Genomic DNA, 27,721 nt, shown 5'->3' with positions numbered 1-27,721 from the left:
TGTGTACAGCAAGGATGATTGTGGTAAAATAAAAAGAAAATACTCAAATCATACAAGACGGTCCAAGCAAAACACATATCATGTGGTGAATAAAAATATAGCCTCAAGTAAAGTTACTGATAGACGAAGACGAAAGAGGGGATGCCTTCCGGGGCATACCCAAGCTTAGGCTTTTGGTTGTCCTTGAATTTTACCTTGGGGTGCCTTGGGCATCCCCAAGCTTAGGCTCTTGCCACTCCTTATTCCAAGATCCATCAAATTTTTACCCAAAAACTTGAAAACTTCACAACACAAAACTTAAACAGAAAATCTCATGAGCTCCGTTAGTGTAAGAAAACAAACCACCACTTTAAGGTACTGTAATGAACTCATTCTTTATTTATATTGGTGTTAAACCTACTGTATTCCGACTTCTCTATGGTTCACACCCCCCGATACTAGCCATAGATTCATCAAAATAAGCAAATAACACACGAAAAACAGGATCTGTGAAAAACAGAACAGTCTGTAGTAATCTGTATCAAACGTATAATTATGGAACTCCAAAAATTCTGAAATAAATTTTTGTACGTGAGGAATTTATCTATTAATCATCTTCAAAAAGAATCAACCTAAAAGCACTCTCCAGTAAACAATGGTAGCTAATATCGTGAGCGCTAAAGTTTCTGTTTTTTACAGCAAGATCAAGATGACTTCACCCAAGTCTTCCCAAAGGTTCTACTTGGCACAAACACTAATTAAAACATGAAACCACATCTAAAAAGAGGCTATATGAATTATTTATTACGAAACAGGAACAAAAAGCAAGGAACAAAAATAAAATTGGGTTGCCTCCCAACAAGCGCTATCGTTTAACGCCCCTAGCTAGGCATTTATAATTTCGATGATGCTCACATGAAAGACAAGAATTGAAGCACAAAGAGAGCATCATATAGCATATGAAAAACACATCTAAGTCTAACATACTTCCTATTCATAGGCATCTTATAGGCAAATAAATTACCAAGACAAGCAAAAACTAGCATAAGCAAGAAAGAAGTGAGAAACAATAACAATCTCAACATAACGAGAGGTAATTTAGTAACATGAAAATTTCTACAACCATATTTTCCTCTCTCATAATAATTACATGTGGGATCATATTCAAATTCAACAATATAGCTCTCACATAAAATTTTCTCTACATGATCCACATGCAAAGTTGACACTCTTCCAAAATAGTGGGATATATCATTAACTAAAGTCATGACCTCTCCAAGCCCACTTTTATCAAAAACTTCATAAGATTGTACATTATCCAAATATGAGGGATCTAAAGTTGACACTCTTCCAAACCCACTTTCAGTATTATTGAAAACATTATTATCAATCTCATATTCATCATGGGGCTTAAATAAGTTTTCAAGATTGTAAGAAGAATCACCCCAATCATGATCATTGCAACAAGTAGTGGACATAGCAAAACTAGCATCCCCAAGCTTAGGGTTTTGCATATCATTAACACAATTGACATTAATAGAATTTATAATAATATGATTGCAATCATGCTTTAAATTCAAGGAGCTATCGTGAATCACTTCATAAGTTTCTTCTTTCAACACTTCATCACAATTTTCAGATTCACAAATTTCAAGCAAAACCTCATAAAGATAATCCAGTGCACAAAACTCACTAGAAATTGGTTCATCATAATTGGATCTCTTAAAAAGATTAGCAAGGGGATGAGGATCCGTATCAATAGATTTTTAGCAAGCGAAGATGCAAGCTCATAAAAGGCACATGGTAACACAAGATCGAACGAAAGAAGGGCGAAAGAAATGGGAAAATGTGAAGTGGGGGAGAGGGAAACGAGAGGCAAATGGCAAATAATGTAATGCGAGGGACAAGAGTTTGTGATGGGTACTTGGTATGTCTTGACTTGAGCGTAGATCTCCCCGGCAACGGTGCCAGTAATCCTTCTTGCTACCTCTTGAGCATGCGTTGGTTTTCCCTTGAAGAGGAAAGGGTGATGCAGCAAAGTAGCGCAAGTATTTCCCTCAGTTTTTGAGAACCAAGGTATCAATCTAGTAGGAGACTACATGCAAAGCACCTAGTACCTGCACAAACAATCAAGAACCTTCCAACCACTGCGATAAAGGGGTTGTGAATCCCTTCACGGCCACTTGCAAAAGTGAGATCTGATAAAGATAATAAGATAAATATTTTTGGTATTTTTGTTGTATAGATTGGAAAATAAAGATGACAAAATAAGTAGTAAACTAGAATTATAGATTGGAAACTTATATGATGTAAAGTAGACCCAGGGGCCATAGGTTTCACTAGTGGCTTCTCTCAAGATAGCATATATTACGGTGGGTGAACAAATTACTGCCGAGCAATTGATAGAAAAGCGCATAGTAATGAGAATATCTAGGCATGATCATGAACATAGGCATCACGTCCGTGTCAAGTAGACCGGAACGATTCTGCATCTACTACTATTACTCCACACATCGACCGCTATCCAGCATGCATCTAGAGTATTAAGTTCATAAGAACAGAGTAACGCATTAGGCAAGATGACATGATGTAGAGGGATAAACTCAAGCAATATGATATAAACCCCATCTTTTTATCCTCTATGGCAACAATACAATACATGTCGGTTCCCTTTCTGTCACTGGGATCGAGCACCGCAAGATTGAACCCAAAGCTAAGCACTCCTCCCATTGCAAGAAAGATCAATCTAGTAGGGCAAACTAAACCTATAATTCAAAGAGATTTACAAAGATATCAAATCATGCATAAAAGAATTCAGAGAAGAATCCAATATTGTTCATAGATAATCTTGATCATAAACCCACAATTCATGGGTCTCGGCAAACACACCGCAAAAAGTATTACATCGAATAGATCTCCAAGAACATGGAGGAGAACTTTGTATTGAGAACCAAAGAGAGAGAAGAAGCCATCTAGCTAATAACTACGGACCCGAATGTCTGTGGTAAACTACTCACACATCATCGAAGAGGTTATGGTGTTGATGTAGAAGCCCTCCCTGATCGAATCCCCCTCTGGCAGATTGCCGGAAAAGGCCCCAAGATGGGATATCACGGGTACAGAAGGTTGCGGTGATGGATAAGTGGTTTCGTGGCTCCCTTGGATGTTTTCAGGGTATATGTGTATATATAGGCGAAAGAATTAGGTCGGTGGAGCTACAAGGGGCCCACGAGGGTGGGGGTCGCGCCTACCCCCTGGGCACGCCCTCCTGCCTCATGGCCGCCTCGTTGCATCTCTGACTTCCACTCCATGTCTCCTGGATTGCATTTGTTCCAAGAAAGATCCTCGTGAAGGTTTTGTTCCGTTTGGATTCCGTTTGATATTCCTTTTCTGCGAAACACTGAAATATGCAAAAAAAACAGCAATTTGCACTGGGCCTTCGGTTTATAGGTTAGTCCCAAAAATAATATAAAAGAGTATATTAAAGCCCATTAAACATCCAAAACAGATAATATAATAGCATGGAACAATCAAAAATTATAGATACGTTGAAGACGTATCACGTATCAGTGCCGGATGACCGGGCTTCGGGAGATGCCGAATGTCCAGGCTTTAGGCTGGATGCTGGTCCCGGTACTGATGTCCTCGGCCAGATTTCCGGGGTGAGGCTGGATGTTCAGGCGCCAGGTGCTAGATGTCTGGGGCATGGCCGGATGTCCAGCAGCTGTCTCTCCTTCGAGTGCTACCTTGTCGTGGTCGTATGCATCTTCAGGCGCCGGATGTCCGGGCTGTGGGCCGGATGTCCAGCCATTGTAGCATTAGAGCGTCTCCTTTTGTAACATCCCTAGTGTCATGCTACAGTAACCTCACACTAATGGTGCCATGTCATCAAGCTTGACTAAGTCAAATTTCCCTTGATAAAGATCCAGGTCAAATTCAAATTCAAATAATAAGTGAACTAATGAAATTCAAAACATGAAAACTAAAATGTTCACCATGTGGCAAATACACCATAACAAATTATGGTGGTGAACTGACATTTTTATAGTGTTTAAATGCCCTAAAATAATTAAAACATGGCCTAAAACATTAATTTAAATGCTTTTTAATTAATAAAAATTACAAACTAATCTATTTAACAACTAAACTTATTATGGCAGTAGCTTAATTTATAATAATATTTCAGGTGCAAGTTTCGTATTTTATAAAACAAAAATGATATGAAACTAAAATGAAAGCAGAAAAGGGAAAAACAAAATGAAAAAACGAGAGCCCACTATGCGCTGCGCTGCAAGTGCACACTGCACAGCCAGCCCAGCGGGCTATCGACATCGTCTTCCTTCCCTGTTCATCAGGGGCTCGGTGGACGCCGGTCATGCGTCCGCGCATCGGATCGCCACGCGCCGTCCATCCAGCACCTCCCCGTGACGCATAAGTGTAGGATCGAAAGTAGGTCTAGAGGGGGGGTGATTAGACTACTTGACCAAATAAAAATCTAGCCTTTTCCCAATTTTAAGTCTTTGCAGATTTTAGCAACTTAGCACAAGTCAACCAATCAACCTACACATGCAATTCTAAGAGTGTAGTAGCGGAAAGTAAAACATTGCATATTAAGGTAAAGGGAAGGGTTTGGAGAAGGCAAACGCAATGTAGACACAGAGATTTTTGGCGTGGTTTCAATAGGTGGTGCTATCGTACGTCCACGTTGATGGAGACTTCAACCCACGATGGGTAACGATTGCGCGAGTCCACGGAGGGCTCCACCCAGGAAGGGTCCACGAAGAGGCAACCATGTCTATCCCACCATGGCCATCGCCCATGAAGGACTTGCCTCACTCGGGTCGATCATCATGAAGTAGGCGATCTCCTTGCCCTTACAAACTCCTTGGTTCAACTCCACAATCTTGTCTGAGGCTCCCAAGTGACACCTAACCAATCTAGGAGATACCGTAATAGATGGTGTGATGATGATGAACTCCTTGCTCTTGTGCTTCAAATGATAGTCTCCCCAACACTCAACTCTCTCTCACAAATTTGGCTATGGTGGAAAGATGATTTGAGTGGAAAGCAACTTGGGGAAGGCTAGAGATCAAGATTCTTGTGGTTGGATTGGAATATCTTGGTCTCAACACATGAGTAGGTGGTTCTCTCTTAGAAAATGAGTAGTGGAGGTGTAGGCACGTTCTGATGGCTCTCTCTTGAATAGAGAAGGGGGTGGAGGGGTATATATTGCCTCCACACAAAATCTAACCGTTACAGACATTTGGCCCAACTCGGTCAGACCCAATAGGTGAACTCGCTGGGACTGATTTAGTTCAAAATGTGAATGTTAGGATTCTCGGTGGGACCGACATGATCAACTCGGTGGGACCGATGCACTAGTGTTAGGGAAAAGCCTCATATCGGTGTGACCGATTGCATGAACTCGGTGGGACCGATATCAGCAATGAGGAATCCAGAGAGTTGGTCAGGCAAACTCAGTGGGACCGATCGCTCATTTCAGTAAGACCGAAACATTACGAAGGGAAACAGATTGCATTGCGAACTCGGTGGGACCGATCGCTCATTTCGGTGGGACTGAAAGGTTATGAAGGGAAACAAAGAGTTTGCAATCCCATCTCAGTGAGATCGAGATCCCTATCGGTGAGACCGAACTGATTAGGGTTTCTGGCAGTGGCTATGTCAAAGGAACTCGATGGCGCCGGATAGATCAAATCGGTGGGGCCGAGTTTGACTTTAGGTTTTGGACATATTTGGAATTGAGAAAGTGGTTGAGGGCTTTGGAGCATATCACTAAGCATTTTGAGCAAGTAGATCATTAAGCAACACCTCATCCCCTTTTAATAGTATTGGCTTTTCCTGTGGAATCAATGTGATCTTGGATCACTAAAATATATATGAAGAGTCTTCATCTTTTGCCAATATTTGTCCTTAGCATTTTGAGGGGTCCACATCTCTAGTCCATGCCATGCCAATCATTGAACTTTTTGAAATATTTAACTTGAATAGATATTAGTTCAATGAGCTATATGTTATTATGAATTACCAAAATCACCCGGGGATTAGTTGCACTTTCAATCTCCCTCTTTTTGGTAATTGATGACAACATATAGATCAAAGCTTTGACACATGATAATATGAATGAAATACATCGTCGCTTTGAGAAGTATGTGATAAGCAAGAGCTCCCCCTAAATTTGTGCATTATTTAAAAATTTGCTTTTACATGCAAATGCAAAATCGATCAGGATCATGGGTTACTCTTCCATGTCACATACATCTTGGTGGAGCGCTCAAAATGATAGAGTATAAGGAATATGCCCTCATCACCAAGGGAAACATGATTGATCATACACAAGTATTAAGATATCATCATTCAAGAACACATTAAAGCTTAATATGATCAAACACATGATCGTATGAGTATCTCACACACAAGCACAAATAATGTAGCAAGCAAACAAACAAATAGCAAATAGCAAGAGAGGCAAACAAAAGTCAAAAATCTCTCTCTCTCTCTCTCAAAGCCTATGATCTATACACTTTCTCCCCCTTTGGCAACAGGTTACCAAAAAGCATGAAATGCATAGTGCTATGCGACACTCTAGGCACGATCTCCGGGATCTCCTGAAGTGGTCTTCTGGTTGGTGGCTCCGGTGTTCATAGATGGCATGGAGAGGACAAATCTGCAAACGCTTCTGAGGAACTGGAGGAGTTGCAACTGGAGGTACAACAGTGGCAGTTGTTGCAGATGCTGAAGCAGTAGCTCTGGAGTCTCTGTTAATTGGCACAACTGTAGACCTCTGTGCTCTTGGCACTCTCTGAAAAGCATCTGTGGTTGGCCTATCACTCCTATCCTCAACCTCTTCCTGTAGCTTCTCAACTGTGGTCTGGATCTCAGTGACCTTCAGATCTATATCATGAAGCTTTGTCTCAAAGATCCTCTCAAGGCTCTCATGATTTCGAGTCAGGGTGGCTAGTCCTTTCTCTATTCTCACTATTTCCTCAAGCAGATAGCTGAGATGATCTTGCTTGGTCTTGAGATTGACAACTGAAGTGTCTGGCATTTTAGAAGTCTTTGCTGCCTTTGCTTTCTCTCGCTTCTCCCGAGCCTCTATAGATGTAGGATGTGATGCATCCATGACAACCATGTTGTCCTCAAAGTCTGGCCTCAGGGGAAGATGCTCTTTATCCAGAATATATGTCCATGTCCCCATCCTGGAGTTAACCAGCATCTGAATGTGAGGGGCATATCCACATGACCTTTTCTGGTTTGCTGTAGTTCTCTTGACAGTTTCAACAATCAAGGTCATCACCTTGAACTTCTCTGGCACATCAGACATGTGAAGTAGGTTGATAGAGTGACCACGGATCATCCTATGATCTCCTGATTTGGGCAACAGAGTGTGCCTCAATACAGTGTTTATTGTGGTCAGTCCTGACAGCAGATAGTAGATGGATCCAAACTTGTGAGTCTCCAAGGCATCATCAGGAATTTCCTTGTACATATGAGCCATGGAGTTATGATCCTTTCTGGGCTGGGCATATACATCTATGTCATCTTCATCTTCTTCAGGGGCATTGATCAACTTGGCCCATTCTGCAATTGATGATTGGTACCTTATGCTTTCAGTCATCCAGACTATCTTGCCATTTGGATAGAAGTGGGCAGTTGAATAGAATTGCATGACCATTTCATCGTTCCATTTAGTCAGCTTTTGACCAACAAAAGTGTCAACTCCGTTCATTCTAAAACTCTCATGAACTCCTGGGAAGTAATCTTCATTGCCATCAATGAATTTCCAGTCAACCCATCTCATGTCACTTAGTATGGGCTTCTTGTCCAATAGGACTGTCTCATACAAATCTTGATGTTCCTTGGTGTAAAATCTATAGTCCACAGCAGTCCTTCTCCTCACAGCATATGGATCAGTTTGTCTCCACAATCTGAGACCTGCATATTTTCTCACTTTCATATTCTTAGCCACTGCATGATTGTCATCATGATCTAGAATCTTAGGTTTAATCTTTCTGAGCACTTGCTACTCCTCATTCTCTTGACCTTCAGGCACTGGGGCCTTGTTCTTCTCTATAGCTGAAATGTTTCTGGTTGATCTCTTGGGTGCAGTTGGTTTTGGAGCTTGAGCTTGAGTAGATGGCTTCGGAGCTGTCTTGGGCTTAGATGGAGCAGCCCCAGACTTGATTGCATCCCCCATGAGTTTCTGAAATTTTGGTGCTTGCTCTTCCTCCTCTTCATCATCTTCATGGGACTCTCATGATGGATGGTTTTCCAATCACTCTGGCCATAGTCTTCTTGATTCTTTCCTTCCTTTTCTTTCCATCTTCAACTGCCTCATCATCATCAGACTGCTCAATGGTAAACTACATAGTTTCTTTTGTTGGAACTTTCCTGGGTTTAGACACTGGAGCTCTTCTGGGAGGAGCTTTCTTGTGCATGCCAGGCTTGATGGCAGCAGAAGCAACTTGCTCCTTCTAGAGCACTTTCTTCTTTGAAGTGACCTCCTCATCAACAACAAAGTCCTCATCTTCTGAATCTGAGGTTCTCTTCTTCCTTTGCCTAGTTGCAGCCGTAGGCAAATTAATTGGGGTGCTTCTGCTACCCTCATCATAGCTGTTGTTTGAGGGACTAGTGCCCTCACTGAGATTTTCCTCCTCCTCTGACCTGTTCTGACTATCACTGTTGTCTGACATCTCTGACACTGACCCTGTGAACAGATAGGTATAGGTAGAGTAGATGAGCATCACAAAGCATAGCTATTTTGGCAAAAAGTTGACTGAAAAACTTAATTTTAGTTTTCTGCGGAAAACATTTCGGAGCTACCGATATGACAGACTTGGTGACACCGAAGCAGCTTTAGAGTCAAAACATACAGTTTCAGTCAGACCGAAACACAGTTCGGTGACTCCGAGATGCTAGGGTTTAACAGAGAAAGTGAACTCAGTCACACAGATTTGTACACTTCGGTCAGACCGAGTAGTACATGTGCAATGGCCTGGGCCAAATCGGTGAGATCGAATACTTCAAATCGGTCGGTCCGAGATGAGTTCGGCGGAAACCTAACCCTAAGTTTTTGCATCGAATCTAATCTAGAGGAAGTTTTAGGTGGATAGATTTATCTCAATCGTGGCTAGAAACATGGCATTGATCTTTGTGCAAGAATCGGAGTTAAATAAAGCACAAAGAGATCGAGTCCGTACCCTAACTCGGCGACGAACTCGCTACGACGACAACGATGGTGGAGATTCCCGTTGACAGCGGCGGGGACCAGCAGCAGGAGGGCGCTGGCAACGACGGAGACGATCCGGAGACCAGGAGGGGCGGCAGAGCTGGGTAGGTGCGGTTGTGAGTTTGAAGGAATTTCGACAATTCAACCCGCGGACATATATACCCAGTCACTGTCGGCGTGACCGAGTGGAACGACACCGAGATGCAGAACCGCAAGCGGTTACTGCAACTTGGTGAGACCGAGTTGTTCTAATCGGTTGCACCAAGGTGAAAACCTAAGATCAACTCAATGATTTCTGTGAGACCGAATGGAATGAATCAGTCAGGCCAAAAGCCATTAAGAGGTTTTCTAAGTTTAAGCCCTTGACAGATCGGTGGCTCCGAGTGCTCCTCACCCGGAGGGTCCGAATTCGACTTGATCAAACTTTGTGATGTAGCATGAATAGAGTTTGAGGCGAGAAAAGCATAGATAGCTAGAGGGAGTTCTTAGGCATTCTTGTCCATCCATTTGGCAAAAAGAAAAGCCAAACAATCAAAACAACAAATGGATGTCCTCAAATGGAAAAAAATATGCAACCAACATGCTCACACAATAAGATAGCAAATGAAATATCTGGCAAAGCATGCACAAACACTCTAGCATCTATCAAGCAATTGGCAATGACTAGGTCATCTATATATGAGTATATTGACTGAGGAGTCAAATGAGAACATTTGATCGTAGGTCATACTCATCGTTTAAGCACAAGTGGGTTACCACTTTTACATAAAGCACTGTTGTGTTCGCACCATTACAGTTGCTTTAGCTCAATTCTTACAGCAAAGCTCCCCTTAGATGTGATATCCCCCCTAAGAGGGATGAACTAACCTTGGGTTTTGTCTATGATGACTTCATGTAGGTGTTGAAGATGTAGATGCTCAATGTTGATGTAGATCATTTGGATAAATCCATTTGAGTGAGTTGCACTTTCAATACCACGGGTATCCATAGACATAGAGTGAAATACACATATGATGTTGTCCATGGAAGCATTTGGTTACCTTGTCCCTTGTCTTACCGATAAGAGGGTTTGTGACTCCTTGAACTAGTGCAAGATGTGAAAGTTGATTGCACTTGTCCTTGCCAAAATGAATATCAGTGAAGTATGTTGGCGGAGTCACCCTCAAGAATTCTCTAGTTCTTCTTCTTTGGAACCCACATCAACTTGATGGGGATCCTTGGAGTTGTAGTCGTACTTGATGAAGTAGAACTTGATGTAGTCTTGGGAACCCACTTGACCAAGGCCTATGGAGCTTCTTCAAATGAATCAATCTCTTCTTGAAGCTTGTCCTTGCCTTTTAGCTTGTGGTATTGTGGTGTAAGATCATCTTGAGCTTGTGTTCCCTTGAAAGAAATGGGATCATACTTCTCTCGTTGAGGAACAACTTCGTCTTGGGGTATTGATCTTCTTCCCACTCAACTCCATTGGCATTGAACTTGCATTCAAAACCAACACCTTGATTCTTCTGGTGCCTTCCTTGCTTGAGTACAATTTCCTCAAATTCCTTACTTCCGGCAAGGCTCTTGTAAACACCTTTCTCTATAATTCCCTTCAATAAGCTATTTTCTTGCTCAAGTGTAACTTGGCTAAGAGAATCATTAGTGGAATCAAGAGAACTACTAGAAGCGACAATATTGGATTTTATATGATTATTGTTACTACTAGAAAAAGAATCTTTCTTGCTCTTGTTGCTAGATTTTACTTGTGGCATGTAAGTAGACAAGAGTAAACACTTGGCAATGTAAGAAGAACTTTTCTTACGAACATCATCATTGATTGCTTTTAAGAACCCATGCTCTTGCTCTAGATTGAGCTTTTCAAAGCATAGCTTCTCATGAGTCTTTAAAATCTCTCGATGGTCCTCTAAGGTAGTTTCATGAGCCAACTTAAGAGTGTTTAGTTCTTTAGTTAGACGCTCAATCTCCTTCTTATCATTGTCATTCGTTTCTTCTTGATTAGCATGATTAATAGTAGTTTCATCATAGTTTTCATCACTAGAGTTGTCAACAAGTAAATCATCATCACCTAGAAAATCATCTTCATCACTATTGAAATCAACATACTCGGGGTGTGATACCTTAGGTCCTTTAGCCATGAAGCATCTTCCAACCCCTTCATTTGGTGAGTCGAATATGTCATAGGAGTTGGATGACACTAGTGCAAGACCGGCAACACCTTCATCTTGAGTATATTCGGAGTCGGAGTGATATCTTCTCTCGGAGTAGTTGTCGGAGTCGAAACCGGATACCCATTTACCTATATGAGCTTGATGTCTTCATCTTGTGTAGCTCTTTGATGACTTGTCCTTCCTTTCCGAATCCTTGCTTCTGCGAGAGGGTCTTTGTTCATAACGATCATCTCTACTCCTTCTCTCTCTTGGAGGTGATTCCTCTCTTTTACTTCTCCTTTTAGGTGAGTCTTCTCTTCTTTTGTAGGGAGCCGTACACTCACTAGAGTAGTGTCCGGGTCTTCCACAATTGTAGCAATTGCGATCACGACTAGAAGATCTTTTGTCATTGTAGGACCTTGACTTGGAACTTCTCTCTTTGCTTCTACTCTTGTAGAACTTGTTGAAGTTCTTCACCATTAGGTTCAATTATTCATTGAAGGCTTGTTTCTCACTTGATATTGTAGGGGCATCACATGAAGCTTTGTAAGCACCACTAGACTTGTTGTGAAGCTCTTCCTTATTCTTAAGTGACATCTCATGAGCAACAATTCTACCAATGACTTCCGTTGTCTTGAGATCTTTGTAATTAGGCATCATTTGGATCAAGGTGCACACGGTATCATATTTTCCATACAAGGCTCTTAATTAGGATCTTCTTGGTGATGAATCTGTTGGTCATCTCTTCACTTCCTAAGCCAGCAATCTCATTTGTAATGAGAGAAAGCCTAGAATACATTTCACTGACTCCTTCACCATCCTTCATTTTTCACTTGTCAAGTTGACTTTGAAGCACATCCAATTTGGATTCCTTGACGGACTCGGTACCTTCATGCATATCAACCAAAGTATCCCAAATTTCCTTTGCATTCTCAAGGCGGCTGATTTTGTTGAATTCTTCGGGGCACAGTCCGTTGAAGAGGATATCACAAGCTTGAGCATTGTATTGCAACATCTTCAATTCTTCCGCGGTTGCTTCACGATTCGGTTCTCTTCCATCTTCGAAGAATACACCTTGCAAACCAATACACACAATATCCCAAATGGCGGGGTTATGTCCAAGAATATGCATTTTCATCTTATGCTTCCAACTAGCAAAATTAGTACCATCAAAGTAAGAACCTCTATGGTGGTAATTTCCCTCGCTAGACGCCATACTCTCCTAGGTTTTGAAACCAAGGATATGATCACCAAAGCTATGGAAATCAAGGCAAATGGAGACCAAAGCTCTCATACCACTTGTAGGATCGAAAGTAGGTCTAGAGGGGGGTGATTAGACTACTTGACCAAATAAAAATCTAGCCTTTTCCCAATTTTAAGTCTTGGAAGATTTTAGCAACTTAGCACAAGTCAAGCAATCAACCTACACATGCATATGAAGGTAAAGGGAAGGGTTTGGAGAAGGCAAACGCAATGTAGACATGGAGATTTTTGGCGTGGTTACGATAGGTGGTGCTATCGTACGTCCACGTTGATGGAGACTTCAACCCACGAAGGGTAATGGTTGCGCGAGTCCATGGAGGGCTCCACCCAGGAAGGGTCCATGAAGAAGCAACCTTGTCTATCCCACCATGGCCATCGCCCACGAAGGACTTGCCTCACTTGGGTAGATCTTCACGAAGTAGGCAATCTCCTTGCCCTTACAAACTCCTTGGTTCAACTCCACAATCTTGTCGGAGGCTCCCAAGTGACACCTAACCAATCTAGGAGACACCACTCTCCAAAAGGTAATAGATGGTGTGATGATGATGAACTCCTTGCTCTTGTGCTTCAAATGATAGTCTCCCCAACACTCAACTCTCTCTCACACATTTGGCTATGGTGGAAAGATGATTTGAGCGGAAAACAACTTGGGGAAGGCTAGAGATCAAGATTCTTGTGGTTGGATTGGAATATCTTGGTCTCAACACATGAGTAGGTGGTTCTCTCTCAGAAAATGAGTAGTGGAAGTGTAGGCACATTCTGATGGCTCTCTCTTCAATGGAGAAGGGGGTGGAGGGGTATATATAGCCTCCACACAAAATCTAACCGTTACACACATTTGACCCAACTCGGTCAGACCCAATAGATGAACTCGATGAGACCGACTTAGTTCAAAATGTGAACGTTAGGACTCTCGGTGGGACCGACATGATCAGCTCGGTGGGACCGATGCGCTAGGGTTAGGGCAACGCCTCATCTTGGTGTAGCCGATTTCATGAACTCGGTGGGACCGATTTCAACAATGAGCACACCAGAGAGTTGGTCAGGCACACTCGATGGGACCGGCCGCTCATTTTGATAAGACCGTTACGAAGGGAAATGGAGAGTCACTACAAAAAAAAGACACATCCGTGACATTTTGGGCCAAACGAAAAAAATTCTGTCATACTTATGACACTTCTATGACGATAATTGTGACAAAACACGGTATCATCATACATGTGGTGGGGTCCTACTTCTATGACAAAAAATCATGACAGAAAATGGGCTTTTCGTCCTGGGCGGGCCGGAGACGCAGCTGCATGACATTCTTTGGGCCGTCCATGACAAAAAAAACCGTGGTAGAAGTGAGGGCGAGGAAAATATCGGGGTGTTCCCTGTTACGGTGGGTGGTCGGGGCCGAGCGATGCGCGTTTCTCTCGTACATGCATGCGCGTGGGTGCGATGCGTTGGGCTCTAACTGAACCCGAGCGAGGCGTTGGGCTCTAACTGAACCCGAGCGATTGCACTGCAGGCTACGCATTACTGAACCCGATCGATCGATCGATGGCTGTTAACTGAACCCGATCGAGCGATTCCTTCGCTATTGCTGCTAACTAAAGGCGATCGATGCTACCTCTGGATGAACAGTGAGCACTGCGGGGGGGGGGGGGTTGGATGAACAGTTCCCGGTGGGGGTGGATGAACAGGACCCCGTGGCATTGCCTCTAGATGAACAGTGAGCGCTGCTGGGGGGTTTGGATGAACAGTTCCCGCTGGGGGTGGATGAACAGGACCCCGATCGTTCGACCCGGTTGGGGCTGGATGTACAGGACCCCGTGGAGGGCAGGATGAACAGGACCACCCCGTGGAGGGCAGGATGAATAGTAGACGGTGGAGGGCAGGATGAACAGTAGCCCGTGGAGAGGGCTGGTTGAACAGTAGCCGGTGGAGTAGCACGCGGTGGAAGCTGGATGAACAGGAGCCCGTGGATGAACAGTCGCAGGTGGAGGCTGGAGGAGGTCAACGGTGGATGAACAGTAGCCCGTGGAGGCTGGAGGGGGTCGACGGTGGAGATGAACAGTATCCCGTGAAGTCCCGTTTTGCGGTACGCCACACCCCTCCCGATGAACAGGACCCCCGTTTCGACCATAGCGCTCCAACACAAGTCCGTTTCCTCCGTTTTGCGGTACGCCACACCCCTCCCGATCAACAGGACCCCCGTTTTGACCGTAGGAGGTCCGTTTCCTCCGTTTTGCTGTACGCCAGACCCCTCCCGATGAACAAGATCCCGTTTCGAATGTGGCCGGTCGAACACAAGGCCGTTTCCTCCGTTCTGCGTACGCCAGGCCTCGTTTCCATCGGCTGTTCCGTCCAAGCCCTCGAGATGAACACGACGACGCATTCCGTTCCGACCCAGCCGGTTGGCTCCCCATGAACACGACGACGACGATGTTTCTCCGTTCCGACCCAGCCATGTACACGAGCCCTGGCCGTACGTATGCGCGAGTAGGCATTCGAGACCCTGCCCGTATGTACGTACGTGGCCGTATTTTCTTTCTTGCACACTGGCCGTTGTACGTACGTGTACATGCTACGTGTGCGCCTCTACTACGACACGTGCGCGCCTCTACATCGACCAGTATGTACGTACACGTTCGCGACCAGAATGAGAACGCTACGTACGCTTCGACCAGGTGGGTCCCGACTGTCAGGTACTTCCTTGCCTACGAAGATGTAGCTGGTGGGTCCCAGCAGTCAGGGGGGCGAATCATTTTTTTTGCCCGGACGCACTTCCTTGCGTGTGAAGATGTAGCTGGTGGGTCCCAGCAGTCAGGGGGAAGCATTTTTTCGCGAAATACGGTGGCCCGTCCGGTGGGTCCCTGCTGTCAGGTGGAGGAATAATTATTTTGCACCTAATAAGGAGACACTTCCTTGTTGCGGCCGTGGACCCAGCTGTCAGCCTCTCCACGTACAGTCCACATCCGATGGAAGCCGTTCCTTGACCATGTTGACCACGCCGCACCGAGAGCACCAGGGCGGTGGACGACGGCGAGGCCTAGGAAGGGGACAACGCGGAGCCGGGGAAGACACGACAATGGAAGCCCGCGCGGAGAGGAGTACGAGGGTTCACTGGTTCAGTTGCGGTGGGAGGCTGCCGTTGCCGCAGGGCCTGCCAGCGGTGGGAATAGTAGGGGGCGGTGAGGCCTCCGCGGCAGCACAGCCGGCCACGGGAGGCAGGAGCATGCGGCACGACCGGCGCTGCTTTGGGCGGCTGGAGCAAGAAGACCAGAGGTTGAAGAAGCACTAAGGTCGTTGGATGGACATCGTACGGTCACTGGAGCTAGAATCGTTCATATTGACTAAGTTGACATAGCCCTCCGTCCCCGTCAACTTAGTAGGCCCACAAGTTAGCCTCCCACTGTGGTGGGTCCCAGCTGGCAGGGGGTATTCATTTTTTTGTGCGCAATAAGGAGGCACTTCCTTGCGTGCGAAGATATAGTTGGTGGGTCCGACCTGTTAACGGAGGGAACATTTTATTCGCGAAATACAGAGTCCCTTCCGGCGGGTCCCAGATGTTAGGTGGAGGAATCATTAATTTGCATGTAATAAGGAGGCATTTCCTTGTGTGCGCCCGTGGACCCAACTGTCAGCCTCTCCACGTACAGTCCACTTCCGATGGATGTCGTTCGTTGACCTCGCCGCGCCGAGAGCACCAGGGCGGTGGACGACGGCGAGGCCTACGAAGGGAACCACACGGAGCCGGGGAAGACACGACAGTGGCTGCCCACGCGCTGGAGAGTACAAGGGTTGACTGGTTCGGCTGCCGTCGCCGGAAAATAACAGGAGGTGTGGGTGAGTAGAGGGATAGACAGGCCAGTAATGCGAGTATATGCTGGGGCCGTGAGGCCTGCCCAGCAGCACAGCCGGCCACAGGAGGCGAGAGCAGGCGGTTCCGCCGGCGCTGGTTTGGGCGGCTGGGGCAGGAAGATCAGAGACTGAAGAAGCATGATTGCCGTTAGATTGACATCTAACGGTCTGACGCTGGTAGAGTCGATTGTTGACTAAGTTTCTTTTTTGATAAACCTTGTGTACGCATGAACTTAGTAGGCCCACAAGTCAGCCTCCAAATCTGTGGCAGACAACATAGAGCCCATTTGCTATTTTTTAATAATTTGCAGCCCATTTGCTAATTCTTAAGTAATTTATTACAGCCCATTTTCTGCCCAGGACCACGGTCAAAAAGTTCAACCTTATTTTGCATATTTCGGTGGAGTTCGAACTTTTGTAATCCTGAAAAGATAAACATTTTTTTAAGAACTTATTGATTTGCCAAAAAAATCATTTTGTGTTTGTAAGCAAATAAGACGTGGGACAATTGAGTTGGTTTAAGGGAAAACCAGTGGTAAAAAAATCAGCGCTGGGAGGGAAAACAACAACAAAAATAAGGATGTAAATATGAAAAGTGAATTTTATGTATTTTCAATATAATGATACTTGTATATGAACTAGTAAAACTATAGGTAGAGATTAGAAAACGGATGTAGGACATGCGTTTCAAGAGGAAAATACAAATGGGTTGTGTGTTTGATTCAGTAAAAAAAGTGCCTGCTGATGTTGTAAGACAAAATATAACTAACGCTGGCAGGCCAAAGGCCTGTAGATACCTGCTGGATCTTTGTGCCCCGTTGTCGTCATGGACTGGGTCTGTTAAAAACAAAACCAAGCCTGGGCAGTCTACAGCCCAGTTGAAACTTGCTCGACCTGAAAAAACAATATACGTGCTCAATAAACAAGAGAATTCTGCAAGTACAGACTGATAACTGGGATCCAGCAGGGATATTATTTTTTCATCGTGATAATAAGAGCATGCACTTGTTTCAAAAAATTTGGAGAACTGGGAATTCGAACGGCAGGTGCTTATGCTACCCATCAAATAAAAATCAGGTGCCTGAAAATTCGTTTCGAAACAAATGAATCAGCTTTATATCCACGTCGACCCTCGGCATGATGGTTGGAAGCAAATGCCAAGTTCATACCAAAAGTTCGTTAACAACAATACCAACTTGCAGACGACAAGGTAGTACAAGTACCAATACCAAACTAACTTATAATCTTTTTACTCCTGGCCCTAGTGTTCGTCTGGTAGAAAATCTTGCAGAGGACCAGCTCCCGCTCCTTCTCTTGCTCCAGGTCCCCGAGGTGGTACTGGTGCATCACCCAGTTGGTCCTCTGCTGGTCGAAGTTCTTGTTGGTGTGCACCACCAGAACCTTTTTGCTGCCCGTCTGCCGGCCATTGACCATCACCGGCAAGGTATTGCCGGTGTTGTGCCACATCGCGTGCATGCCGCACTCCGACTGTATCTTGCGACGCGTCCATGTGCCCCTTTTGAACGCCCTGGAATTGCGCTGGAAGAAATGCTTGCTTAGGCCACTCAGTGTGATACCTGCAGTATTGTCGAATACAGGTTTTAGTGTACGTAGTTGGCATTTTCATAACATATTTGGCATGTTGCAGTCACTTGTTTCACTTTTTATCAACTGTCAAGTTGTAATTGCTTCACCAGGTCTGCGTCTAAAAAGAAAAATAAAGCTATAAACAAAGGAATATGTTTGTGCAAGTAGACGGCCGATCGGTGTCTTACCTGGAAATTTCTCAGGATGTGTGTAGCATATGCCGTGCTCGCTGTCGACGGTTGGTATGAACAAATCGATGAGAGGGTGAGATCTCGCGCTGTCAGCACTCACTTTGGCCTCAAGGTGCTCGATCAGCTCCTGATCCGTGGGATCGAACTTGACGCCAGCCGGCAGCACAGGCCAATCCTTCTTCGACTTGCATGGGTTAATTCCAGTTATATGGTACTCAATGTATGATCAATCGACTGTTTTAAGTGAATGATGAAAGATTTTGACAGATAAGTGGTACTCCAAATCTGAAGTCCAGAATACCCGAACACGCCCCCGAGATTCTTGTGTCACCTCACGCGCAGCGTGTTGTCACGCCAATTCAATGTGTGGACATGATGAATAATTTGACCGACGTATACTAGTACTGCTACTGTACTACTTACTAGTCGTATTTAGTGTCACATTTTAACCATAGGTTTAACTAACAAGTACGCACTTGAAGCCTAAGTGATATATATATACACACACACACTGCACAACATCTCCATCATCATTATCAGTACATCCTGCGCAGATGAGTTAGGATGCACTTGATCCCAGAAAGGTATCTATCCTTCAAACCAGAGGAGTGCTTCAAACTAACAACAGTCCAACAAAAGAGGGTCGTGCTACAGCAGCAGAATACATGGCTCAGTCTACATATTAGTACGAATCAAGTTGTGCATATTTGTTGTTGGCATGAACCACATCGCCGCATGTCGGGTTTGCAAAAGCCATCCATCGCATGGAAGCTTGATGCCTTTCACACACTGAAGATTATCTCGCAACAAGCTGTGTCGACGAATCTCTGGATATGGTGATTCATGAAACCCATGGTATGATGTGTAAACACAGTCCCCCCCTGGCGAATGGAAGTTGCATAGCACGGTAATCATCGCCGGTGATATGATCGATGATTGGTTGGATGATCGGATAATTGAGCCCGAGGAACATGGAGTGGTTGTCGAGGCTGTAAACCTGCCTCCAGTTGAATATTCCTGGCCCAACGGAGTTGGGATCTTTCTCGAACACGAAGCAGCCATAGCCATCAATGTCACGAACGCCCCAGGCATTGTACTTCATGTGGTTTGATGAAACGGTTTGGTCAATTTTGTATGTGCAAATGAGCATCAAATGACCACCGTCAGCTGAACGAGCGATAAACCACCACCCATCGGCTGGTATGATTCCAGGTCCTGGAATCATGAAGGCCAGCGCATTTGCGTCTGCTGCAACAATTCAAATTGGAGACCAAAAGGACAAAAATAAACAATCATGTTCAGAGTATGTGTGGAATTAAGATTATTATAACAGTGACACATATCATAGACAGAGAATTGCAATGCTGTGGTCATAATCATACCCCAAGTTAAAAAAATAAGCCAATGGCTTTCATATTCTAGCAATATATCATAGTTCAAACATCATGTAACAATGAGAGGAAAACAGATATGACAGGGCCTACTCATATTCTACCATAGCACTTACTACAGTTATCATATCAACTCTAAGCAATAACAAGCGTTGTTATAAAAATCCTGGAAATGAGAGTAACATATAGCAATCATGAGGTTATACTCATAATATCTATTCTAACAATCATTAGATACCAATTGTTCTCATATCAACTCTAACAATAACATGTGTGGTCATAAAAATCTAGAAAATGAGAGGAACATATAGCAATGATGTGGTTATAGACATACTATATATTCTAAATTTGTAACAATGAACAGGCAGTCATATTCTTAAGGTAAAGATGAGATGAGATAGAACAATTACACGACGATAGATTCCACCAGTATAGGCATGTGCGTCGACCGCATAAACGATGCCATCGTGCACTATAGCATCAGACAGAAGTGTTGGGTGAATAGGATCGACGATGAGCCATAACCATGGATGGCGACCGGATTCCAGATAGACTAATCCCATGTTGAACACGGCAATGAGCTTGTAATCCATGTAGTCTTCTGATGGTGTGGGCACTTCGCAGATTACAACCTTCAGCAAACAGAGGTTGAGCCAAAAGCTCGACACGTCTCGTGCGTAGTAGGCAGGAGTGTCCGGCGGGCCGCGAGGCTCGATGGCGGCGGTATCCAAAGATGGAAGGGTGATCTCTCGCTGGGTGTAGATATCCACAAGACGCCACGGACTACCGGATTGGTGGATGAGGATGATCCAGTTGGCCTTCATGCCCGCCCAGTAGTGGACGCGCATGAAGGGCAGGTGGACGGGTAGTGGTAGCATGTCGAGGGGCACCACGGCAACCTCCGTAGGATCATCAAGTCGATGTCTGGGCCACCTGTGAGGATCGGGCATCAGCAAGCAGGGTGTCTTGAAAAGAGCCGGCCGGTTGCAGACGAGTAGAGGGTACAAAGACATCGAGCATGGGGCCAGACGGACGGTGCTGAGTAGGTCCATATGATTATAGATCTGCTCCATGAGAACATCGGGGAGGGATTTCCAATCATGGCTCTGCGTGTCAGTCGGTTCTGCCATTAGGGTTTTCGGTGCCTGCGAGCCAGCGGGGAAGTGGATTCGGGCGGGCGAGCGAAGAAGCTTCTCCTCGTGTGGCCGAGCAGTGAGCGGGGGGATATGGTACGCGTGAGCTACCAAGGAAGATAGCGCGGGCGGGCGAGCAGTGAGCGGGGGGAAATGGTGTGCGGCCGATGATGGGGAAGAGAGGAGGAAGAAGAGTGGAAGACGGGGAAGAAAGTGCATTAAATCTCAATTCCACTACTACTACTACCAGGATATACCGTCCTTCGGATTGTAAATAGTTACACCAATGACATGTGGGTCTAGCACAAGAGGGCCCATATGTCAGTTAATGGAGGACAGAAGCGTGCTCTACTGGCAAACATGATGGCAGTACTGGGTAAGGCTGATTTAGTAACACCAACATGCTGGTTCAGCTTATTAATTAAGTGTCCCATCTGCTGCAGCGTGTATTGTCACTTCACTGCGAAGACTAGTTGAATAGTTCTCTCTGACCGAGATGGGGAATAATGGATCACGAAGACTTCCTTTCTACATTATCCCTATGCCTCTACGCTCACTTCACTCATTTTGCTCCGTACGTAGTCACTTGTTGAAATCTCTAGAAAGACAAATACTCCGTATTTGGGAACAGAGGGAGGATTTTACTCCGTATTTGGGAATAGAGGGAGGATTTTACTCTGTATTTGGGAACAGAGGGAGTATCACCATATGGAGGGAACAGAGGAAGCTTGAAATATGAACATGTCAATGGGAGGGAGTAAGCCCCATGCATGCATGCACCATGCAACACTCACACGTACACATGGACGCAGGCAACACTCACGCACCCATGCGGCACACAGCACACGATGCAACACACACGCTCACGCTCAAGTGCTCAACCTACTCCCTATGTTTGTGAAAGACTGTACATTTAGAGATTTACACATTGACCAGGGCATAATTAACACCCAAAAGTTATGTGTGCATGCGACCATTGAGAGAAGAAGATTAAATGAAGGACGTTGCATGCTGTAATTAAGGATAGACATGTAGCCTATACCTAGAGCACAATTTGGTGCATTAGTCAATCAATATAGATTTAGATTAAAGGCTAAATGCATTGGAAGTGTAGATGTACTACACTCTTTGTTTTTTAGCTGATTTCTTTGCTTTGCCAACTGACAGGTGGGACCTAGAAACCAGGTGACAATTTAACCAGTCAACAAAGTGCCACGTCGACTATGTGGCCAGTCAGTAGGGTGCAATACGGTGCTCTACGATGAGCTAGTGATCGTATAATCACCGCAAAACTATATATAGTGACCGTAAAGAGCGTATTGTTACATACGTTGACCGCCAGTGTATTTTTCTCGTTTCAAATTAAGCCATATTAACCGGAAAGGACGCAGTATGGACTAGTACTAGTACTGCTTTGATATGTCCCATCAACTCGCCGAACGAGGAGAAGCTTGCTTACTACGCCTCTCCCTCACCCACGCGCGCGGTGGTTCGCAGGACAAGGAGAGGGTTTTGACTACAGCGCACCCTCTCCCTCTCCCTCGCCCTCACCCTCGCAGTGGACGTGCAGCAGTTCAATCGGTGTCAGATTGCCAGAAGCATAATGTGTACTGTAGTATCATCATTGTTGGACCTTCCGAAGAGGCGAAGTGCCAAGTGCAAGGTTCACACGAGTACGAATTGTTGAACCTCCCGAAGAGGCAAAGAGCCAAGCGCAAGGTTTTATAGGAGTTGTCGTCCTAGTAGGAGCGTACTACAACTATAGCGAACGATGCTACTGTATGATGCCGCCACGTCACGTATATCCAAAGCTGTGCCACCTTTTTTTCAAAGAGCGTGTTGGAGCCCGTGCAACAACCACACAAGTTGCACGTACACATAACACATTTACTAGTAATAAATTCTAAAGGACAAATGCTAGTATGCCACACAAGTTCATCTCCAATTCATGTGATAAAATTGTGCACGCTAGTCTACATATATTCACAGCGCTACCGTTCACAATTTACCATACTCCACTTACACGTTATAGATGGGCCGCATGTCCTCCTCCAGGTTCCAGTCCCAGGTGTTCTTCATGGATGGCACGATCCATAGTGGTGGGCAACGGGAATCATTGTTGCAGCTTTCTAGTCCGGTTCCACGTGATGGAGACTCATCCAAGCTGAAGCGGCATAAATCAGGGATAGCGTGTCCCAGCATGTCTCCTGCGGTGAGCACAGAAGACACAACCATGCTTCATGAACGGCAGGCCTTCCGTGTCGTGCACGGAAGGTGGCATCCGCTTCACAATGGGGTAGCTGTCCCCAATGAAAAGCGAGTACTCTCCAAGAGTGTTCCTCGGCACCCACGTAGCATCACGGGGGTCGAACTCGGCGCCGTTCATCTAGTACACGCGGCATCTCATATCTGGACACATGGTGACATACATAGTCAAGGTCCATGCATAATAGTGTTGTGCTCAAATATGGCAGTCAGTAATATTGTGCAGCAAATAGTACTACTCCGGTATAGAGGAAGTAAAATAACCGGCTTATTATATATAGCCACTGTTGGCTACATGGATGAGATAGTAAGACATGGAAAAACAAAAATGGTGGCAGCTAGTGGGTTCAAGTCTTCAAGGGCCTAGCTAGCTATACGCGTCCTCCAAGGTAAAAAGTACTCCTACTAGTACGTAAGTAGAGTACTAGTACAACAATGAAGGAGAAGGCGAGAGGGTTAAAAAATGGAATACCTGGGTAGATGGTGATGGTCCGATCGTGGTAGATTGTGTGACCATGTTGCACATCAGTGGTACCATGGGTAACGACTGCTAAGATAGTTGATCCCAATATGCCAAAGTCAGCTACAAGGTTCCAGGTTAGACCGAATCGCGGATGCAAATGCACATCCAGGATCGGCAATCTTATTTTCATCGCGGGATGACTGGTCCCTGCAAAATAATGGAGTACCATTAGGGATGCAAATGATGGTTTGTGCATTCCGTTTGTAATCTCCCGTACCGCAGGATGGCAACCAGATGAAACAAGTCCCCTGGCTTGTCACCGCGAAGATGCGGCCTAGATGGCGCATGGCGTCTTCGAACGTGTAGGGATACAAATCTGCCGCCGCCAACATGCGCCAGCCTCTGCCGTTACTGCCTCTTGCATTGATGGCAATCCTTATGTCGAACACCACGATGAGATAGTAATCGTCGTAGCCGCGTCGCTTTGCCGGCGGGTCCGCAATTGCTATCTTTTTTCAATCTCATGTAGGCATCATCATACGTATTCAAGCCCAGCCAGTCCGGAAGGCCGATCCCAATGGTGGAGAAGGGGTCTATCGGAACGGCCGCACTGCTGTGGATGTTGTGCAAAATGATGGTGGTATCCGGCCGGAGGTATGCAAGCCAATCTTTGTTGGCACCGACCCAGACCTATATATAAGACGGTGGGCAGCGGAGAAATTACGGGATGGAAATGGAATAACTAAGTACTACCTGATCAAACTCCATTACTGACCTGCTCATCGGACAAAATCCGACTACTTCTCAACGTCGGCAACTCTAGCGGAGTCAACGTGCAACCATGGCCAGGGAGCGGTGAACTGTTCAAAGGATTGTCCCATAGAAGAACCTTCTCCTCGAGGACGCATGGAAGACCAACAAGCATGGCCTTTTCCCAAGCCATTTTAAGCACCGTCTTGAAATAGTTGGTGCAGGAAGCACCGAGTCTTGCGGCGGTGAGGACGTCCGAGCGGCGTGCGATTTCTCCCAGAGGATCGTCGTCCAATGTCTCCCAGCCCCGACGAGGAGGAGAACCGCCTGGCGAATCCATGGGAGCAGCGACGAACTGCCTTCTCTTCGGGGGGAGGGGAACTGGCGAGGAGGAGATAAGAGCGTAGTAACCGCAGGGCCTCGTCCCTTCCAACTGTAGATCGTTCCTTCCAACTGTAGCGAAGGGGTGAGGCTATTATTTACTACTAGTACTAGCATTATGGGACGTTATGGGATTGCATTATACTGTAAATAATAGCAGTAGTAAGAAATTTTTGGCACTAGCTAGTAGTTTTTGGCGTGGATTAAGAAATTTTGGGTATGTTTTTGCTATTTTTTGTACACGCCAACTAGTGTCAAAAACGTCTTACATTATGTGACGGAGGAGTACGTACTCGTACTGTAGCAGTACTAGTACTACTTTCTCAACTAGTAGTGCGAGGGTACTACTAGTGCTATGTACTGTACTTCTAGTATAGTGCACCAGTTTTGAACTCTTGAATCTCAGGGCCAAGGAGCTACAGTTGGAAGTGGAGGGTACTACTGTTCTCTAGAACCATCATTGTACTATCAATGCAGGGAAAGTACACCTGCGTAGTGGCCTAGTGGGTACTCTCGGTGCTCTATTCAGTCGCTCCTCTCACGTAGCTGGCCTACTCAGCCGCTCCTCTCACGCACACACTAGCATCCTGTTTATCAGCGACGATTACTGCGGGGGCAGAACATTTGAGTTATTTGATATAGCCAGACTAGGCTTTTCGCTTCCATTTGTGGAGGTGTAATGGATCTCGTCAAACTTTGTTAGTAGTTCCTTCTTTATGAATGAGATGAAGCAAAGCTTTTGCCTCCGTTTCAAAAAAAACACGTCAAGAGGAATTTCTTTTATAGTAGAGCCGATAATGGAGTGAAGTCCATGCGTGCAACGCCACAAGCTACAGAGTAGTAGTAGAGCACTTTACGTACAGAGCCATATTGCACAGTTCCCAATGCCCCGCGAGGCTTTTACGTCTCCTCGGGCTTAATTGGGAGGCGCTAGTTTAAATATGCTACTACTAGCTGATGAGGAAGTTGCAAGCGAGGTGCGGCTAGGGCGAGCACGCGAGCCACGAGATGCTGGGAAGGAAAACCCGTTCACATGGCTAGGCTATCCAGTGCACCTAGATTGTGGTGCCGCACGTCCGTTTGACTTCAAAACTCAAACTACCCGTGTAAAATATTGGCTCGCAGCGAAGTTACTATTTAAAAAAAAGGTCGCCATGCGTTCGGCCAGGATCGAACCCACAAAACGAGGTATACACTCCCGCGACCACTAGTAGTACTTGTTGGAGTACAACGCAACCTAGACTCGCCTTTTGTCGCTAGTAGTACATTGTTCCTTACAAGAAACCCCTAATAATGCACGAAACCACTAATAATGCCAAGAAACTACTACCACTTGCATACGTGGCAGACTTAAGATAAGACTACCTTATCAACCATTGTACATGCTCTTACCAACCAGCCCTACCAAGAAACGACTACTCTACAAAGTGCTGTTATAGGCACGTTTCAACCCATGCCCCTGTTTGGATACATTTGTTGTCAATCTAACCCTGCCATACAAACACCACTTTGGTTAGAGTTAGTTCAGGGTTAGAATCTAACCTCTGACTTAGAGTATCCAAACAGGGCCCGTGTCGCCCATTAAGTCAATGCCTTCTATTCGACCGGGCGTTATGACTTGTGGGACCTACATGTCAGTCTGCACAAAGATCCCCGAGTGACTCCTACCTCTGGCCCGTCCACCTACTCATCCTCGGCCGTGGGACGCAGCTACCGCCGCCGGCAGAAGGCGAGGTCAAAACCGCTGGCGGTGCGGAGCCCATCTCGCGGCAGCCTGGATGCCAGCTCCGTCCGGCGCTCGCGGCCTCTAGCTAGCCAAGATAGCGCCGTCCAGCTGCTTGTCTGCAAGGTTTGCTAGCTAGATTGGCACGGCGGCGCGGCGACTTGCTCGCGCGCGCCGCGCTAAGGCCAGCCATCTGGCTCGAGCGAAGGCCAGCGCGGCGGCTTGCTCGCTCGTGAGTCACGCTCGGGCCAGCCTGCCAACACGTGCGGAGGCCAGCGCGGCGTCCGGCCCGTCCGGCGGAGCGGCGGCCAACTCGCTCATCACCGGCGCCACCGACGAACACGCATCAGCACTGTTTGAAGTAATGTTCAGGAAAAATAATGATTTGAGGGGGAATAACAGGATAGAAGGTCAGATGTGGGTCCCTCGTGTCAACGGTCAAACAAAATGTGTTGGTTTAAGCTGCCTCGTCAGCACGGACGTGTGGGCCAACCCTATCATAAATGGGTTTAAACTAACCTAATCGGTAGGTAGTAGTTTTTGGCGTGGATTAAGAAATTTTGGGTATGTTTTTGCTATTTTTTGTACAATAGATTCTTCCTAGGGCTGGTTGAAAGTGGTAGTTTTTTGTTAAATACTCTACATATTGTAAGTAGGAGTGAAAGTTAAGCTTTGGAACCCAATAAGCAAGGCTAGTTACATAGTGCATATGTGTACATGATTGAAAGTAAATATCAACCATGAGTTACTAATATCTTGATGGAAAACTTGAAACTATGGAATACTAGGGAAAAAATTTGCATGGTTGGAAATACTAGCAATGTTCATGTGCGTTGCAACAAATCATAATTAGAATAATACTTATTCACAAACTTGATACAAAACACTCTAATTTTGATATACATATATCACTAGAGATATATTATGTTTCAATTAGAATATATTCGTTGGGCTGTTTTGGTGAGGTCAGAGAGGGATGTGGTTGGTTTTACGATACTAATTATGGGTTTTTCTGCAAATTGGTAGACAAGTGGGATGTTTGTGAGAAAAGGCAACAACTTACCTCACAGTCGTTAGATGTAGATCTAATGGTCACAAACGACGGATGGCAGACACACCATCATCACCAACTTAGTCTTTTGTAGGAGTACTAGCAAGATCCGTGCATTGCACGGAACATCAAGATGCTTTTTTTAATAAAAACACTCGTTGTGATTGACCCATGTGGGAGTAATCCCATGTGTAAAAACTACTGATATCTCAAGAAATAGGAGATAAGGTGAAGAGGAGTGGGGCGTGGTGGTGATCGGTTGTCGGACTGAGCGGAGGCATGGGGATTGATGACGCCGGCA

Source organism: Triticum aestivum, chromosome 5D (genome assembly GCF_018294505.1).
Source record: "Triticum aestivum cultivar Chinese Spring chromosome 5D, IWGSC CS RefSeq v2.1, whole genome shotgun sequence".
NCBI lineage: Eukaryota > Viridiplantae > Streptophyta > Magnoliopsida > Poales > Poaceae > Triticum > Triticum aestivum.
The sequence above is the reverse complement of the archived record's forward strand: the minus strand, read 5'-3'. Positions refer to the sequence as shown.